At 37.7% G+C, this 11,677-nt stretch overlaps 5 non-coding genes across 5 annotated transcripts; 1 reads left to right on the top strand and 4 right to left on the bottom strand.

Annotated features, from left to right (window-relative positions):
- Window positions 1-9,096: 9,096 nt before the first annotated feature.
- trnav-aac (transfer RNA valine (anticodon AAC)) lies at window positions 9,097-9,169 on the bottom strand. The gene has a single exon. It is a non-coding gene; the product is annotated as a tRNA-Val (tRNA).
- Window positions 9,170-9,423: 254 nt separating this feature from the next.
- On the bottom strand, window positions 9,424-9,496 carry trnav-cac (transfer RNA valine (anticodon CAC)). Its single transcript has one exon. It is a non-coding gene; the product is annotated as a tRNA-Val (tRNA).
- Window positions 9,497-9,617: 121 nt separating this feature from the next.
- trnar-ucu (transfer RNA arginine (anticodon UCU)) lies at window positions 9,618-9,689 on the top strand. Its single transcript has one exon. It is a non-coding gene; the product is annotated as a tRNA-Arg (tRNA).
- A 480-nt stretch (window positions 9,690-10,169) lies between these two features.
- On the bottom strand, window positions 10,170-10,242 carry trnav-aac (transfer RNA valine (anticodon AAC)). Its single transcript has one exon. It is a non-coding gene; the product is annotated as a tRNA-Val (tRNA).
- Window positions 10,243-10,982: 740 nt separating this feature from the next.
- trnal-caa (transfer RNA leucine (anticodon CAA)) lies at window positions 10,983-11,096 on the bottom strand. Its single transcript has 2 exons — window positions 11,059-11,096; window positions 10,983-11,028 (listed from the first exon to the last, which is right to left on the bottom strand). It is a non-coding gene; the product is annotated as a tRNA-Leu (tRNA).
- Between the last annotated feature and the right edge of the window lie 581 nt (window positions 11,097-11,677).

Raw genomic sequence — 11,677 nt, 5'->3', positions numbered from 1 at the left:
ACTGTGTGAGTGTAAAGCTGCGAAGTATTTTATGTGCTTTGTAAATACTTAATTGCGCTGGTGTTGTCCTGCCATTTGCACATAACTTGTTTTTGTTCAACTTTAAAGATGCCTGTGCAAAGATAAAAATTAAAATGGAAAACCTCTTCAGATTAAAGTCATTATAATGCAAAATTTAACTGGTAGTTATTCCAGAAAAAAAGTCAAACTAAATAAAATTGTGACAAAGTAGTAATATTTCGCGAATAAAGTTAACACTATGAGAATAACGTAAAAATCACGAGATTCGTAGCAATACGGGATTAAATTCGTGATATTTTGAGAATAATGGCCTATTTGTGTATAGTGAAATTAAGGTATGAATAAAACGACTTATGCATATGCATAAAAGTGCATAAAAATTAAACTTTACTCATTGCATGCACATCCATCTGTTCTAATAATAAGGTAGGTATAACTTATCTGCTTCGAACATTACTCCAAACACGTTGATGTATATGGCCTTATAAATAAAACATTATAACTTAATCCCTACAGTATATTGCATGAGTTTAATACTGTTGCATGAAGTCAAACACATTAAATGACGTGCTTGGCCACGGAATTTCTCTCAGAAGCAGATTAAAACAAGCAACAAAGAAAGTAAACGTGTGGAATTCATATTTAACATTTTCAGCTGTGAGTTTTCAATGTCATAACTTCATGGTTAAAAAGTTTAAAAAGTTAGTATGAAAGGTTAAAGTATTGTAAGTTATTGTGTCTTTTGAGACACAGCCCTGACCTCTAACTCCAAAAGATATGTTTAAGAGGTGAAGTCAGATGCACTGATTCTCACTCTAGTTACAGGTAATTCATTTTAATCAGTTTACCAAAAGTTTTAATTCTTACAATCATATTTAATGAGTTAAACTACATATTAATCAAAGTAAAGTAAAGAATCTACAATTTTATAATCAAAAAGCATTTTACAGATACTAACAGATTCATTGTGTTTGGTGTTGTAGGTGCATATGATAATTTAGCTTATTAACCTTTTCTTACCAGTTTTGTCCATGATTCACTGTAATTAATAATAATTTATACATTTATAATTTATACATTATTTAGACAATGTTTGTTTAGTCATTTCTGCTAACATTCACACAGTTATGAATAAAAGCATATTATATTTTCTTATGCTACACTGTAAAACCTGATAAGTTAGGTTAACTCAAACCATTTGAGGAAACCGATTGCCTTAAACCATTTAAGTTTTGAAACTAATAAATATAAGAGCTGTAAACTTATATGTATTGAGTCATATGCAATTTTATTTTAGTGTTGGTATAGTCAGTCATTTAGAGTATTGGCAACTTAAACATTTTAAGTTCAAAAAACAGATCTGTTTGTGTTCAGTTAATGGATATAATTAAGTTCGAATAACTATATAGTTACTTAAATGGTTTGAGGAAATCGATGGCCTTAAATGGTTTGAGTTGACGGAACACAAACTAATAAAGTTAGTCTTGATTAATTTGAGTTCAGTCAACTCAAACCATTTAAGGCAATCGGTTTCCTCAAACCATTTGTGTAGCTAAAAAGTGATTTGGACTTAATTACATCTGTTACCTGAACACAAACAGATTTAAAGACTAAGCAAAATCTAACATGTATAAATCAATAATGACAGAATCAGCAAGTATTTTAAGAAATAGAATTTATTGAAATAAAACACTAATTTGAGTCACATATAGAAAGTTTAACACTGCACAAACAGCACAAAGGTTTTAAAATCCTAAAATTTCAACTTGAAAATAGAACCTTCTTCCCTCTTAATGGTACTCAAAACAGTACGAATTCTATGACACTAATTCAGCAGTTCATTTTTAAGTGCCAGCAACTTTAGCCTAGCCGTGCCGTCACCAAGATTCAGCAGTACCTTTTGCAGGAACTAAAAAAAACCTGTCAGCTTCTTGGGGTAGCTGATATGAAGGGCATAAAGCAGCCCAAAAAGCAGCATCAGAGCACTGACCCAGGATTTTGGAGACATCACCATGTCATCTTCAAGGACAATCAAGACATACAAACAAAAAAAACAAAGAGGCAAAACAAAATTAATACCAGTGGTTCCCATTAGAATGCGGATACTTCACGAAGGGCTTAACGCCTCAGCCAGTAAGCGTCTTATCGGGAGATTTAAAAGCGATGCTTGAATGTAGTTTGAGAACAGGATCTATTTTATTTCATTTTGTTTTCCCATATTTTAAACCCTGGCATTAACGGAGCTTGTCGTCTCCCTTTCCTAAAACTTCAGGGAGGACTCTCGGAGCACCTGCTTGCGCTCATCAAGTGGGTTGAAATAATGAAATTCATCAAGATTGAGTGAAAATGAAATGAAAATGGAAATTGTGTATTAACATTTGTATTTTCAGTTAAATGGATGTACAATGTCTGCCAAATTTTAAATGGATCAGCAAAAATCCATTCACAGTTGCATTTCCCAGGTCTTAAGTGTTACGACCCTGACCTGTGGAAACAGCACTTACTCTTCCCTGCACCACCTTCCATTCACAAACCTGTGCTCCACCTCAGTCCTGCCTCCACATATGGCTTTCATGGAGGAGGTGAGAGGAAGAAGCCCTTTCTCTCCAAAAAAACATGGGAGCATCTTAACAAATTTGGGAACAATATTTTTTTGGCCTGATGGTTAATCATTATTCATAGTTTCATGTTTGGTGAAGGTCAAACAGAGTTTATCACAACAAACACCTCATACCAAGTGTCATGTTGGTGGAGGGGTGAGGATTCGGTTGTTTTGCAGCCACAGGCTCTAGAAAACTTTTAATCATTTGGACATTGATGATCTCCACTTTATATTAGAATATTCTTGAGACAAATGTAAGACTGTCCATGAGCTTATGTTGTGCTGAAACTGGGTCATATTAAAGGACAATAATCACAAGCACACCAGCAAATTTGTCTCTTTAAGGATGCTGAATCTGAGGACTTGTTTTTGTCTAGGTTAATGTCAGAAATACAGATAAAAAAGAAAAAGACGGGTTATTCTTGTGTTCTGATATGCTGAAATGCTGTAATGATTCCAAATGAATCTGTGAATTGAAACTGTGAACTATTCCCAGCGTGGTGAGCAATACTTTTGTTTTAAATATATTGATGGTTCTTGATGTAAACAATGTATATGTCTATTTAAATTCAGCTCCTGCAGATGGCAGTACATGACATGAAAATACTCTAGAACTGAACCTGATTGGACCTGGACACAACAGAACCATGTGGAGTGTTAAAGTAGCCATGAACATTAAACCTGAACAAAGCTTCAGCACAGATACATGGTGTGTGGAGTGCAGTCCGACTGAAACACTTGAATTACTGCAGAATCTTGAGCTTAATACAAGATGCTTATGTATTTGGGCACATGCTCTCAAACACCACCTTGTTAGGGGTTTTATATTGTTATAATTTTATGGGGAATTTTTTAAAATCCTATCAGTCACTACAGTACCTCTGATGTTTTGTTTAGACTTTAAGGGTGTACTATAAATCTGCTGAAGAATTTAATTTCACAATAAGAATTGTTTGTAATTGCAACAATATATTTTGTAGATTAGAAAAGGTTTAAGTTCATAGAAATAGGAAATACAGGAACTAAATATATGAATCTTTTGCTCATTAATTTCTTTTAGAACATGTGTGTGTATTTTACATAATGCGGCAAATCCTGCACTCTGATTGGTTAAAACAGAGGGAAGCTACAGTTGAGGCTTTGTACACAAGAAATGCTTAGATGCTTCACTGAAGACAGAGTAGAAGGAAACTTGACATTTACAATAACATAAAAAGGAAACTTTCAGAAGAACAGAGGAAATTAAAACATGATGGTTTTCTGTATGTTTCTGTTTTTTACCATGTTCATAGGTAAGCTTATATTTTATATATCCCCATATATCATGTTTAAATGTTTTATAACTAGTAAAGAAATGTTTCCATGTGTGAGTGTTTTAGATTGTAAGCATGTACTGTATGTATACTGTATAATATAAAATGATAATATTCTGAAATAAATGTCCTCTTCAGGTGAGAGCACACAGGACAGCATTACTCCAACATCTTCTGCTGTCTATGGTAAAGAGGAGCAAGCAGTTACACTCTCCTGTGATTATAAATACACTGTTTCTATGAACAATCTACAGTGGTATCGACAATATTCCAATGCAGCACCAGAATTCCTCGTTCTGTTGACGGAATCGGGAGGGAATCAGACAGGTGATACTCCTCATCCTCATTTGTCTGCTAAAGTTCATAAGAGTCTGAAGCATGTGGATTTGGAGATCTCGCCTGCTTCAGTATCAGACTCTGCACTGTACTACTGCACCTTACAGCCCACAGTGACAGGAAAGTCAACTTCACTGTCCAAAAACCTACAGAGACCTCAAACATGAAAGTGTTAAAGAATCACAATAAGAAGAAAAGACTGGAAGCTATGCATAACATCAGCATTCTGATTATTGATCCAATAGAAATGTATGTATATAACCATATATGAATACTTTATTTGAACTGAATAGACAAAACATTCTAAGTGAATCCAAATACAGATAGAAAAGTTAGGTGTGTGTTTGAAGAAGCCACATGTTCACTCCCTCTGCAGTATTAAGTGCAGTTCTCATAAACAATAGTGGCAGGTTTGATGGTTTATTTACTTAATGACAGTGTAAAGATCACATGCTGGAATTTGATTATGTTCTAGGAATAAAAATGTGGATATTGTAAACTCTTTTGACAAGCAGCTGATCTGATTTATTTTTATTTTATTTTATGTTTGTTTGTTTGTTTGTTTCTCAGCATGAGATTTAATGTGTTCATCATGTGTGTCTTTGCAGGATCTTTAATATATTTTTGGGAATTACAGGATACCTGAAAGTATGTATAACTAAGAATAAGAACTGTGGAAAATAAAAACACAGTCTCCATCACACAATCAGGAAATAAATAAGCTCCACTGAAATAGTGCCCCATAATCAATTCTTGAGGTAGATGAGCTACAACAGCTAAAGACCACATCGGGTTTCATTCCTGTTCACCAAGAACAGAAATCTAAGACTACAGTAACAACCCTGTAAATGACATAAATCATACTAAAATATTTTTTAAAATCCATAGCAACCACATGGGACTCCATTACAGCTTCCTAGTGTCACCCTATCAAACAGATGAGACCTTGTAACAGTTACCAAACCATACCCCACCAGCCACCTGAGTTTCTTTAGCAACCAGCTAATTCAATTTTATTACCAACTGGAATTATTTTTAAACTTACTGCAAATATCACAGAAACTACTTGAAGCCTCATAATATTCACCAAGCTATACTGGAGCAACAGTACAGTTTCCAGCAAAGAAGCTACAATCCTGTAAACTTGACCTATACTGAAACCTCCACCTGATACTAAAGCAAGCTTGTTCTACAAGAATTGATTTTGATCTTCATGTCCACCGAGATTAATGATATATTTGGCCCAATGGCAAGAGCTGCTTGCTTGGTTCACACTTAGCGTCTTGATTCCAAAAAGGTTTGAATCCCACAGGAGCCTCGCTTTATTGTTAACTTGACTTTGTGTAACTGAGTTCCTTTTACTTGGACCCCAGTCCATATGAACAAGAACTGTTAATTACCTCTGAAAATTAAAGCTCCAACCCGGAGCCTAACTCTGGAATACAGGGAGCGGGATGGAGAATGTCACACTTTGTGGAGACATGAACCTCTGAAATATTAATATAATAAAGTACAGAAAGACCTCAGAATATTGTCATTGTACTAACACCATTCATCATGTTCACTGTTATATTCATGTGTCTGTGGCTTTCATTAGGTAAGTTATCATTGATCTTTTCAGAAAGGAGATAATAAATTAATGATTAATTAGCCTGTGTGATGTTAAGAAAATATAGAATATGAGTTATATAACTCAAAACTAAAATATTATTATGTTCTCTTCTCTATAACAGGTGACTCCATGGCAGATTTATTAGAACCACTTTTCACTCATAAGGTTGTAGATGAAGGTGATGATGTTACTCTGTCCTGCAGCAACAAAGACAGTGGTTCAGTAAACAGCCTACAATGGTACAAACAACATCCAAAATCTAAACCTGAGTTCCTTTTTTTCATCACTCCATGTGGAGGTAAATCCCTATGCCACCACGTCTGTCTGCTAAAGTTGATGATAAAACTAAACAAGTGGATCTGATCATCTCCTCTGCTGCTTTTAATGTTTGATAATATACAATTAGAAGGTAATTTATTCATAATCACACTCTCTGGTATCACCCAGATGAGGATGGGTTCACATTTGAGTCTTCCTCATATCGTCTCACAGAGTTTTTTCTTGCTGCTGTTGCCTCAGAGTTGCTCATTAGGGGTAAAGTTAATTTTCAGCTTTGTAATTTCTATTCTGAATTTCTGTATTTCTGTAAAGCTGCATTGAGACAATGTCCATTGTTAAAAGTGCTGTACAAATAAAATTGAAGTGAACTGAATTGAATTGAACTGAATTTAATTACCTTTTGGTTATAGACACAGCAAATTTACTTATGAGAGATTTTGTTTAAATCTGGATCAGTTTCCTATGATTTTCCACAGCAAATTATCATAATTATTTATAAATGTACAAATAATTTAAAAACCACACAAACAGATAAAGGCTTATAGTATTGTATAGATGATGAATCTTGAAATACAACACAGACATATTAATGACTCTAGATTTCTGTCACTGACACTGTGTGAAGTGATCTGTACAAAATAACACTAAAACTGCATCACTTCCTGGGTGTGTCCTTCTAGAGACGTGTAAAGTTCAGCACATACAGCACTATTATACAGAATCCTCACAGAGCTGTGTTCAGAAATGGATCAACTATACAACTTACTGTACATAGTGAGATACATACCACTGATTCTCACTCTAGTTACAGGTAATTCATTTTCATCAGTTTATCAATAGTTTTAACTATCACAATCATATTTAATCAGTTAATTAATTACATTAATTAATAACCATGTTTTTTGGCGACACTACCCATGCACTTGGAGGGTTGTGGGGCTGTGGTCAAGGGAGGCCTGCCAGGTCGGGAAAGAGAGGCACTCTGGCAGGCGGTCGCAATGGTTGTAAAACGCATGCTTCCATTACCAGACGTGATTCAAGATCCAAACCCAGGAAAGGTTTGAAAGGCTTAGGCTCTTGTTGACAAGGTTTGCTGATATGAACTTGCATCCCAGTCTGTTGCAATCAATTCAATTCAATTCAATTTTATTTGTATAGCGCTTTTAACAAAGAGCATTGTCTCAAAGCAGCTTTACATGAGAAACCACATAAGAAAACAACAAACATATGAACAGACAAACAGACAAACAGTCCTAGATGTTATCCCAAGTGAGCAAGCCTGAGGTGACTGAGGCGACTGTGGCAAGGAAAAACTCCCTTAGATGGTATGAGGAAGAAACCTTGAGAGGAACCAGACTCAAAAGGGAACCCATCCTCATTTGGGTGACAATTGTGTGATGTAGATACAGCATGTGTATAGTGTTATGTGAATCAATAAGGAGGTTGTTGTCCATGGCGCTGCTTGAATATCCCAATCCTCACAAGCAGAACCCGGCTGGAGCTGGTCCATCTCCGGATGCCACTGGAGCCGGCACAGTCTCTGTATGCCTCGGGATGGGTAGAAGAAAGGAAACAATGGACCAGCATTAGCGTAGCTGCTGTTCATAATATTAGCAGTACTAGCTGAATGTGCATTTAATCAGATGTACTGGAGTGCAAGGTTATGGGAAGTGTTAGATGTATGCCTGGCTAAAGAGATAAGTCTTTAGTCTACATTTAAACTGGAAGACTGTGTCTGAGCCCCGAACACAGTCCGGAAGACTATTCCAGAGTTTTGGAGCTAAATACGAAAACGCTCTACCCCCTTTTGTGGACTTTGATATTCTGGGAACTACTAGAAGTCCAGAATTTTGTGATCTTAAAGAGCGTGGTGGATTGTAATGTGTTAGAAGACTGGATAGATAGGTGGGAGCTAAACCATTTAGAGCCTTGTATGTGAGTAGAGCTAGTTTATAGTCAATTCTAAACTTAACAGGTAGCCAGTGCACGGATGATAATATTGGGGTTATATGATCATATTTTCTTGATCTGGTAAGAACTCTGGCGGCTGCATTCTGGACTAACTGTAGCTTGTTTATTGAAGATGCAGGACAACAAACAGGCTTCAAAATAAACAAAAAAAACCCTAAATGTCCCAAAGTAGATGCACTATTTATAATCCACACAACAAAGTATTTTCTAATTCAATTATTGATTAATGTTATGAAATGGAATAAATATTTCTCCTTATTAAAAATCTTTCATTCTGTTATTGTTTGTTTACTGCATGTTCAGGACAGGTTCCAAATGAATGTATAGCCAGGATGTTTCAATAAGAATCAACACTAACATCACTGACACTGTCATGTGATGCTTTGGGGTGGAGCTTCATGAACCTTTATGATGTTAACATATCAGAGTAAAGAAAGAATATTTTCAATCAGCTGAGACCAGTCATCATGTTCACTGTTATATTCATGTATCTGTGGCTTTCACTGGGTGAGTAAACATTTTTATTATTGCAAAATACAATATTCTTAGATATGAATGAACACATGTTTTTTAAAAAGTAGCAAATTGTGAGTATGTCACCTTCAGGGTCCTGATTAGGACAAGTGGGCTCTTACTGGAGCAAAGCTCAAGGCTTGTTTCTGCCCGGTCTCGAAAGTCTAAACGGAACAGCAATGTCCACCAGTTGCATTTGACAGGCTTTGGCCAGAGTTCTTTGGTGAGAGCTCTTTCCGATTTCCAATTGCGGTGTAAGTGATGGCTTGCGGCCTGCAGCAAAAGCCCCTAAGCCCTGCTTGATTTGAAGTATACACTTGTTCATTTTCTATGCACTAAAGCGCATTTCAAACTAGGCATCACATTGTGGAGAAACTGCTCCAGTCGCCTTCAGGGTGCCGATTAGGACGAGTGGACGCATACTAAAGCAAAGCTCAAAAGCCTTAGGTTGTTTCTGCCCGGTTTCGAACCGGGGGCCTTTCGCGTGTTAGGCGAACGTGATAACCACTACACTACAGAAACTACAAAGAAACTGTTCGGGCTCTCATCTTCAAAATAAATCAATTAAACCAAAATAGAAAACAAAAAAAAGACAATATCAAGACTTTTGTTCGCCAGCGCAAATGAGCAGAAAACGTGAAAACAGTCACGCTACAGAAACTATGTGGGAGTGGGGCCGGATCTCAGTTTCTGCTTGTTCCCAAGGCACGGGTGCTACAGAGCGCAATACTCGAGTCTTATTCGACGCAAAGCACAAGCCCCTGACCACCAAAAGATGTTTCTGCCCGGTTTCGAACCGGGGACCTTTCGCGTGTGAGGCGAACGTGATAACCACTACACTACAGAAACAGAAGCGAAGGAAAGCGTTTCCTTTCGGCGGGGGAACCGCAAAGTAAGTAAATAAATAAATAATCGATCAACGCAAAGGCTTAAGCGTTCCTTCAACCGAGTAATGAGTAAGCAACCACAGGCGTTGGTGGTATAGTGGCGAGCATAGCTGCCTTCTAAGCAGTTGACCCGGGTTCGATTCCCGGCCAACGCACGACCTTTAAACCGCATGTTGGAGCGTGGCAAATGTACGAGGGCCGCCCTTGAAAAGGCAAACGGAACAGGACAGTCCTCCAGCTGTGTTTAGCAGGCTTTGGCAAGAGTGTGACGAAGGCTTCTCTGCTTGTGAGAGGTCTTTCCACAAGTGATTTCCACTTGTGTTCTAAGTGGTTGCTTGCTGCCTGCAGCAAAAGCCCCTACGCGCTGCTTGATTTGAAGTAGACACTTGTTCATTTTCTGCTTGTGAGAGGTCTTTCCACAAGTGATTTCCACTTGTGTTCTAAGTGGTTGCTTGCTGCCTGCAGCAAAAGCCCCTACGCGCTGCTTGATTTGAAGTAGACACTTGTTCATTTTCTAAGCACTAAAGCGCATTTCAAACTAGGCATCACATTGTGGAGAAACTGCTCCAGTCACCTTCAGGGTGCCGATTAGGACGAGTGGACGCATACTGAAGCAAAGCTCAAAAGCCTTGGGTTGTTTCTGCCCGGTTTTGAACCGGGGGCCTTTCGCGTGTTAGGCAAACGTGATAACCACTACACTACAGAAAATATAAAGAAGCAGCTCGGGCTCTCATCTTCAAAATAAATCAATTATTACAGCTGGCATTATTGATATTAGAGAAATACGCTGATCAGCTGCTGTTCAGAGCAGTTCTGTATCTAAGCAGGTGCTCAGTGTAATCTATAGAGTGTACAGATTTGCTGGGTTTCCTTTATAATTGCTAAAATGGTCACTCTGACATCTCTTGGTGGGGACATGTTTTTTAAAATGGCAAGGTTATAGCTAGGTAGAACCTAGGGAAAGTTTAGTAGACTCAAGAATATAAAAAGCATAAATCCAGCTGCACTGTACAAAAATTTTGACAGTTCTGTTATATTGAAAGTTTTACTGAATTGAAGATACATGTTTTAAGGTTTTTCTTCTTGATAAAAAACCTGAACAGACTGTGCTGGTTCAGCACCATCAATGTTTTGGATAGCAGAGGAGCACATGGCTGCGGTGTGGAGCAGCCATGTGAAGGAGTGAAGCGGTGTGAAGGAGTGAAGCATGGCAAAGCTGTTGGAGACCGAAGAAATGAAATGAAAATGCCTTTATTTGTCACATATACATTACAGCACAGTGAAATTCTTTTTTCACATTTCCCATCCTTGGAGGCTGGGGTCAGAGCACAGGGCACCCCTGGAGCAGAGAGGGCCTTGCTCAAGGGCCCAACAGTGGCAACTTGGCAGTGCTGGTGCTTGAACCCCTGATCTTAACCACCTGAGCCACCACTGCCCCTAAAGGATCATGTCAGAAGTGGGATTCGAACCCACGCCTCCATTCGGAGACCAGAATCCTCCTTACATCAGGGGGAAGGTTTGAACCTTGAGTCTGGCGCCTTAGACCACTCGGCCATCCTGACACTTAGGCAAGACATCCCTAAGCCATTGCACTCGTCACTGCTCCACCATACCTGGACCCCTTTCAGCCCCTTTCAGCCATCAACCATGGCTGTGTAACCATGTTTTCCCTATTTTGCTCCTTTTTCTATTTTCACTGAATTTTGTACTCAAAGATTCTTTTTTTCCCTATGTGCACCAAATAAATACACTGTGAATTTTAACCTTCGCTGTCTCATGTATGTCTGTTAAGCCCTCACTGCCTGAGTAGCTACAACCTGTATTCTCTAATGAGTTAAAGTCATAAAGTTTCTTCCTCATGTCATCTCAAAGGTTTCCTCCATGTAACTGTTTCCTTTCGGTTACTCATGATTGATTTAAATCTACAATTGCAAAGTATTTCATTAAATTAAAGTTTCTGACTCTGTTCACATTCATTACATTAAAGTATCTATAATTATGTAATGAACCTGTTTACCCAAATAAGTAGCTAAAAAAAATTAACAACCATGAAACCAGGACAACAGAGAAACTAGTTTCACCAAGAAAAGATAACATGGGACATGCCAAAGAAATGAACAAGTGGGCCAGAAATAAAACCAGA

This window comes from Hemibagrus wyckioides, unplaced genomic scaffold (assembly GCF_019097595.1).
Source record: "Hemibagrus wyckioides isolate EC202008001 unplaced genomic scaffold, SWU_Hwy_1.0 Contig2, whole genome shotgun sequence".
Lineage (NCBI taxonomy): Eukaryota > Metazoa > Chordata > Actinopteri > Siluriformes > Bagridae > Hemibagrus > Hemibagrus wyckioides.
The sequence above is the reverse complement of the archived record's forward strand: the minus strand, read 5'-3'. Positions and strand labels throughout refer to the sequence as shown.